Source organism: Zea mays, chromosome 8 (assembly GCF_902167145.1).
Source record: "Zea mays cultivar B73 chromosome 8, Zm-B73-REFERENCE-NAM-5.0, whole genome shotgun sequence".
NCBI classification, from domain to species: Eukaryota; Viridiplantae; Streptophyta; class Magnoliopsida; order Poales; family Poaceae; genus Zea; species Zea mays.
This window is the reverse complement of record NC_050103.1, coordinates 120,998,070-121,004,199: the sequence shown is the minus strand read 5'-3', so window position 1 is coordinate 121,004,199 and position 6,130 is coordinate 120,998,070. Positions and strand designations below refer to the sequence as shown.

Below are 6,130 nucleotides of genomic sequence, written 5' to 3'. Positions count from 1 at the left end.
CATGCTGCTGCTGGGATTTTCACTTGCCATTGCCATGTATGAGAGTTATGATTCTTACCTGATCTTGTGTTCATCCTTGTCATGCTATCAATTCATCTTTTTTGCCGTCTGGTTCACGAAACGTAACGAAACGTAACGTAAATGGTAATAGTAATGATTCACACTCGATTACCAGTAGTTACAAGTTTGAATATAACATTTTATCAGTTTCTAGTGCAGCACCTGATTATGGTTGAACTTAACCAGACATGGTTTAACGTTATCGGTTATCATTTACGTTACAAATATGTGAATCAAACAACACCTTATATTTGTGATATGTATGGTTTGAAGTGTGCATAACTGCACTCACCCCTTCACGCCGTTGATCGATCTTGCGCGGCAACGATATCCTTTTTACTTGTCCGTGTGCCATATTGTAATCTGTTGCCAATTGTATTGATTTTGCTTTGACCTTTATAACTCTGCCTAAAGCAAGGGACTTTTGCTATTTTGCTTTCTTATTGTTTTTGTGCGTGTGTGTGGATTTGTCCATTGCCTGTGATGTGAATCCATTGCCGATTATCTTTGTGCTCCTATATTCTGGTGGTGCTAAAGATAATTTTATTTTGAAACTAAATCTCAAGGCATAAGAAACAAACTCAAAATTTCCTCGACACAGGCCCCTATTATCTTTAGCATCCATGCATGAAAACTTTGAACATTGTTTGGATTGTGTTAAATTAAACTGAAATAAAACATTTCAAATAAACCTATTTTTTCGAGCATACACTTTATTAAGGGGATTTGGATGTGCTAAGAAAATACATGAAAAAATACTCCTCGAATTCTCGAAATAAAGAATCTGGACTATTTTTCATTTTTTGAGGAAAAAAACATTTTGAGGCTATACAATTTAACAAAGGCTCAGATATCCTATTCTAGGAAGGATTTTAATTTCAGAATTACAAAAGCTACGACGCCACACACAACAAAAATATGTTGTGCTTGACTTGGAGCATTTATTTAAATGTTTTTGGAGGCCACTGGGCCTTTTATTGCGGAACTACAGAAAGACATATGGAAAAGCTTAACTGTAGAACTTATTAAAAAAATCGTTCTTTCCCCTAGAGAAGACACCGTACTATTGCATTTAGAAAATTTATAAAACAAACAACAGCGTCGCATTCAGTCGTACTAGTATAATATCCATGCGCTGCGACGGTACACAATCGTACTTATTGGTTGGAAAGACGAGGTCATACCCGCAATGCAATCAACGGTTGAGCAAAGTAAACCAATTATATGGACCCTTCCCAAAAAATATCAATAATAAATAAATTTAATATCAAAGTGAAAATATTGTTTATAGACCATATATTAAATTGATAACAATAAATATTACATTTTATTTTAGCAAAAAGACCGAGATAGATATGAGTTGAAAAAGAACTCAATCCCTATTTTTATAGAGCTCTCTATAGCTCGTCCTTTTTAGCTAACGTGGTGTTACTATATATGTACAACTTCTTGTCGTATTGGGCTTGGTGACTTCTCAAGGCCTATATATAGTATGTAACAACCTTAATGACTTATAACTCAAGAAATTGACTCCATATAAACACACGGTATGACTGACGGTTTTAAAACCCCACAACATCTTCCACTGAACATATGCCCTTTCATTTTCTCTTAGATACACGCATTAAACACACAATTCATGATAGATATATTCATAAAGATGTCTCTGGCTATTGCACAATAATCTGATAGAGAAGAAAATATGCCTCAACAATTATCAAACAGAGGTCATTGCTGGGATTCATGATGCAGCATGCATGAGCCATGCATGAGTTGAGCGGTGTCCAATATCGTATTGCGTCATGCACGAGGGGTGGTCAATTCCGATCCAGCTACAAGAAATAGATGAGCTAATGAACCAAATGCCTCGCACAATAGCCATCCACTACGTATATGCATGTCGTCCATGCTTTGCATCGAAAGACCACCAACCATCTCTATCTCGTTCCCAACTGGTCTAGCTTTGGTGAAACAGTACAAGGTCAGCTTCGAATGGAGCTACAATAAAATGCTCGCCAAGGACCCATCGCAAGCGCGAGAAGGCCTTGTAGCTCCTCACTCCTAAGGAAGCACTTCTCCTAGCCGCTAGCAATAGCTTGTGACACTTTGTCTCTCTTCTCCACCACGATGCTCGTGACGATGGCGTTCATCATACTCATCGGCGACAGTAGGACTACGCGCCACGTCGTGCGGCATCTTGCTCACGCTCCGCCCCCCCATCGCTCCTGTTACTATCCCGGTCATTCCTGTCGTGCCGAAGCCGCCGATCGTGCCCGTGGCCACCCTTCCTCTGATGCTCACCCTACTGACGGTTCTCGTGGTGGGCATCGTGCCACAGATCCATGTGGTGTCGAATGCTACTGCGCTACCCCCTACATGCCGACTGTAGTACTCGCCGTCATGCCAAAAGTGATGCTGCCACCAATGCCCGCCATTGTGCCAAATGTTGGCGCCTTGCTGCCAATGCCCGTCGTCGTGCCTAAGGTTGGTGACTTGCCACCGATGCCCGCTGTGTGGCCCGTGCCTAACCGATGATGCCCTCCATCCCGGCAACGTCGATCTCCATTAGGTCCCAGGAACACGACATGAACTCGGTGGACAGGCCTGTGAAGATGCCCGTTGTTGTTCACTTGTTCTCAAATATTGTGGATCAAGAACAAGGCAACACAATTGTTAGAGATTAGGGACCTTCGTCCTCCGAAACACCATCTCCTTTCGGAGATAATGGTTCTCAGACGAAGGTCTTGAATGACACACCTTCATCATTCGCGATAATGACAACTCATGTATATATAATAAACATTATCCATTCATGTATTAATTCAAATATTTATTTCATGACAAACGTATGAATAAGATTCCTGTTACATTGATACCTTCGGCTTGCTCGAAGGTGTTGACACGAGAGCAATTACAATTCAGCGTGAACAGTACGGGGGTATACTGTTCACCTATTTATAGGCACAAGACGCAGCCAGAGTAGAAATACATTTATTACCTTGACACATACACATAATCGTAACATAAATCATCAATGATTAACTAGTCTTTTCCTCTTCGACTTCGGCACCATACTTGACCTTCGTCGACACCTTAAACCGAAGCTATTGTCCTTCGGCCGTAGCTTCGGCATTCGTTGTTAACGCCCTTAGATAACATCTTCGTCTTGAGGACCTTCGGTGGAGAAGAAGTCCCCCAACACCCGTGGAGTCAGTGAGCCAGAAAATCAGACGTACATACGTGCGTACCTTGGAGGACGTAGGGGAGTCGAAGTAGCTAGAGAGTGTCAGGACACCAGTGGCGAGCAGATCCACCACCCCATCACTTGAGGGGTCTCGGTACGACTTTTTGTAGCCAGGTTTGTGGGCAGATTAGGATGAGTAAAATAGCTCCACCCCGCAGCTGCTGAAACCGCTTTTCTCGTGTTTCTATGCATGGAAGACGCAGCGTGTGCGGGTCTACTGAAACCAAACCACTTTCCCGTCCCCTACGGGCTACGAAGCGGCGTGCATGTGTTGTTGGGCTCATGTCGTGTGCATTTGGCGCGGGCCCACATGCCATGCCGGTCGTTGCTATGAACGGAAGACATGGCGTACGTGGATTTGTGTCATTGTGTGGGTGACTGAGACGCTCACGTGACGTGCGGGGCGTGGATTCTTTGAAGACGGAGAGTGGATAGACAAATTGGATTAGATACTATCGATGTGAAGAAAATATGTCTTGTGGACCATTTCAAACAATAGAAGGAGTTATTTATAAAAATATGACACAGGATGACTGTCGAAACTGATGTTTTAATATAGTAGACAGACAGACATAGATAGATAGATAGATAGATAGACAGAGAGATAGATAGATAGATAGCTAGATAGATAGAGAAAATAACACACGTTGGAGCTAACCGTTCAAATCACAAGATACTTTGACTATTATTCTCGAAAACAAGAAATACATAAATATCGTATATTACTTCATGCAAGGAAAACATGTGGTGAAAGACAAATCAGAACAACGATTCACAGTCATTTCATAGTATGATAACAAATATCCCAAAATACATGTGAATTTGGCAGTTTATATATTATGCCTTAAACAACAACGAATGGAGCAGACTGGGCAGTCGCAGTTGGGCACCATCCATCATCGCCGGCGAAGTGAGCCAATCCGAGGCGCCCGGACTAGTGGCAGTTGGGGCGCAGGCACTGGCAGAAGGGCACCAGGTTGGGGAACTCCCAGTGGCAGCGGCCGTCCGGCATGCCGCGCCCCGCGCAAGTGTCGTCCCGGCAGTTGTGCGTCTTGGTGCAGATGACGCGGGTGTCGGCCCAGCAGTCCTCGGAATGGACGGGCAGGACAAAGCCTGCAGCAGTGAGTGAATTTTTTACGTGATAGACAGGCAGGCACAAGAACAACACGAACAGATACTGCCGGCAGTTTTTATGGCATCTGATTCTGGGTGACGAAGCGTTACGTTGCCCGTGAAGGGACGACGAGACGCGGCTGCTTACCTGTGTTGATGAGAAGCAGCAGAACGAGGAGGCCTGAAGCCATCGCCTTGCTCGTCGCCTCCATTTCGAGGGAGCAGAGCAGAAGGCTGGATGAAGATCGCTTAGATTAATGTACGCACGCGATGGATGCTGCTGCAACAAACCCGCAATGCTTTCTCGGCTCTGTTCCACTATATATAACTCGACTGCATGCGTTACATACAGTTCGTGGCCGCGATCGCCATGGCGTTACCCCGCGGATACCACGGTTGAGATAAAAGAAAGGAGAGCCACCACATGAACGAGGAATGCGTTGGGCCTTAGCCTTACATTACATGTCTCACGCGCCTAATTATCACAAGTAGAAAAAGACTCAAAGCCTGCGGTGCGTTATATTTTTATAGGCGGATTCGGTTATCAACCGTCTTTGCTATTTTTAGATCGTATTTCTAGAGGCGGTTCCTATGAAAACCGCATGTAGAAATCTATGATTTCTAGTGGCTGTTTTCTTAAGAAACCGCATGTAGAAATCGATTTCTAGTGGCGGTTTTCTTAAGGAACCGCCACTGGAAATCATTTTTATCCTTAATTTTTCGAGTTTTTCAAACGACCTCGTATGATGAAACTATCAAAATAAAAGTTGTAGATCTCTAAAAATTATAAAACTTTGTAGTTGATAACTTTTTTATTTGAAATCATTTCGGCTCTCAAAAATTGTATCTAAATTTGTCAAATTTAAAATTCAAATTTTGTAAACGACCTCGGATGAAAAAGTGTCAAAATGAAAGTTTTAGAACTTCAAAAATTATTCAACTTTGTAGTTGACAACTGTTTTATTTAAATTCGTTTACGGTCTCAAACAAGCAACTTACACTCAATTAGTTGTAATATGTGGGCAACAAAACTACACACTAAACACAAATCATGTCATAGCCGGAGTGATAGAGGAGGGTATGCGTGAGGCTGAGGTCAGGGGTTTGATTCCTAGCAACTGTGTAGTGCACGAAAAATCCCGCGACTTAATAAAAATATTTTTTTACTATTTTTAAAATTTGTTTTATGTTTCTTGGAAATGATTTTCACTGGCGGTTTTATTACGCCGACCGCCAGTGAAAATCGATTTCCACTGGCAGTTCTCAGTTACCCGCCTGTAAAAATGGTGATTTCTACTGACCCATAGCACTGGCGGTTACGAAAAATGTCACTGTAAATAGATTTACGACCGCCACTATAGAGCTTATCTGTACTAGTGTATATTGATCAAGAGCCAAACCGAGCCAACATTATCCAATAATAGTCTCTCTCTAAGACTTGTTCGGTTCACTTCGATTTGACGACACCAACCTTCTCATTGACGAACTAAAATATGGGACAACAAGATTTTTGTTTTCTTAGCGCGATCGTGAATATGTCCTTCAGTTGCATAGTCTAAGTTTGGTGCTGATCATGTCACCCCACAACCAGGGGCAGATTTGGATCTCATGCCACCTGGACCGTGGCTCGTGAAGCGGCCCAAAAATCCTCTTATATCTAGGAAATTTTCAGCTCAAACAATTTATCTTAGTAATGGAGTAACCTATTCCACT

General features: G+C 42.6%; 1 long non-coding RNA gene across 1 annotated transcript; it reads right to left on the bottom strand.

Moving 5' to 3' along the window:
• Positions 1 to 3,958: 3,958 nt before the first annotated feature.
• LOC103635789 (uncharacterized) lies at positions 3,959 to 4,842 on the bottom strand. The gene is made up of 2 exons (XR_557627.3): positions 4,566 to 4,842; positions 3,959 to 4,417 (listed from the first exon to the last, which is right to left on the bottom strand). It is a non-coding gene; the product is annotated as an uncharacterized lncRNA (long non-coding RNA).
• Between the last annotated feature and the right edge of the window lie 1,288 nt (positions 4,843 to 6,130).